Genomic DNA, 1,555 nt, shown 5'->3' with positions numbered 1-1,555 from the left:
AATAGGGACTAAAATCAAACTAAAGATAAATCTTAAAACTAAAGTGAAAATAAAACATTAAACAACCTAAAACAAAAATGAAGTACTAAAAATGAATAAATAAGAAACCTACATTACCTAAACATAAATAAAATGAAATAAAATGGCCAAAATCAGAATATCTACATAAATTTATTAACAATGTAAAATAAGGACTAAATAAAAGGATAGAAACTAATATGCACGAAATAAAAGAAAATAAATTTTATTGGATGACCAAATTAGGAATATCATAAAAGATAAGAGTCCTCTAGCATAATAAACCCCCAATCCTATAACATGAATTATTTTGGTGAAAACACGCTGCTCACCACGTTTAAAATGTTACAATGTGCCCTATTTTCTATTTTCACCACCGCTCAACACGAGAGATAAGTAGTCTCTCTTTGGAATCCTTTTCATCTAGGGTTTCCAGATCAACAACCCAAAAAATGAAATCGGAAACACTCATTTCCCAAGTTTATGTTCTAGATCTAGAAGTTTTAAGCAGTTACCTTCCACGTCGAAGGATTTCTCAGCTCCGACGAAGAAACGACTGTGGTTTTCTCGGGAAAGGTAAGGTTTCTAAGCTTTTTCCCTTATCTCGATGGTTATTTTTGTTGATTTTCTGTGGATTTTTTCGGCTCTGTTGGTTCGTTTTTGTTTTTTGGTTCTTCTTGTTCGAATGGTTCTATCCCTGGTTTTCGATTTTTTTAATGGTTGCTCAAAATCCTCTGATTTAGGTTTTTTTAGTTTTCGATCTCTCTTTTTTTTTGTTCGAATGCTCTAAAGATGCTCCTTTTTTCCCTATTTTTATATTGATTTTTTTGTTCGAATCTATTTTTTTAACTCCACTGCTCTTTCCTCTTTTTTTAGTCTCTGATTTTTTTCGATTGATGGATCCCATTCTCTCTTTGTTGCATGTGATTAATATGGAGGGTGACGGTGACGGATTCCTTGCCCACTCGGAAGGCGACGACGGCGCAGTACCTTGCTAGGGCTCAAAACCCTATGTTCATTTGGTTGAATCTGAGCCATCAGATCGCCTTCAGATCCTACGATCAAGGTACTGGCGGCACTAGAAGGGTTTAGAAAACCCTAATTGTGATGGGCTCCACAACTAGGCCTTGGATCTTGGGCTTTAGGTTTAAAATAGTTTAGGCTTCAAATTTGGGTTTGTTTTGTATTTTGTGATTGAGTTTTGGTAATATTTGAGTTGTAACATGAAAAATAAAATATGTAAATGATATTAGTATATATATTTTATTTCTAAGTATTATATATGAATTTGATATTTAATAATAGTAAATGATCAAACATAATAAACCCCTAAACTAATAACACTAATTAAAGTAAACAAGTGATATGTAAAAAAATACTATTATTAACAAAAAAAAATATTGAATTGGAATTCAGACAAGATTTAATGTTTACAATATGTCTATATATATATATATATATTTAATTTTTTTAATAATTTATAAGTTATTATTTTATAATCTATGATATGTATTTAAAAAATTTTAATTTTTTATAA

At 30.3% G+C, this 1,555-nt stretch overlaps 1 long non-coding RNA gene across 1 annotated transcript; it reads left to right on the top strand.

The window, feature by feature from the left end:
* The first annotated feature begins 387 nt into the window (after positions 1-387).
* LOC120129733 lies at positions 388-1,276 on the top strand. The gene is made up of 2 exons (XR_005516778.1): positions 388-594; positions 957-1,276. It is a non-coding gene; the product is annotated as an uncharacterized LOC120129733 (long non-coding RNA).
* The last annotated feature ends 279 nt before the right edge of the window (positions 1,277-1,555 follow it).

This window comes from Hibiscus syriacus, unplaced genomic scaffold (genome assembly GCF_006381635.1).
Source record: "Hibiscus syriacus cultivar Baekdansim isolate YM2019G1 unplaced genomic scaffold, ASM638163v2 tig00110503_pilon, whole genome shotgun sequence".
Classification (NCBI taxonomy): Eukaryota; Viridiplantae; Streptophyta; class Magnoliopsida; order Malvales; family Malvaceae; genus Hibiscus; species Hibiscus syriacus.
This window is presented reverse-complemented; position numbering and strand designations above follow the sequence as displayed.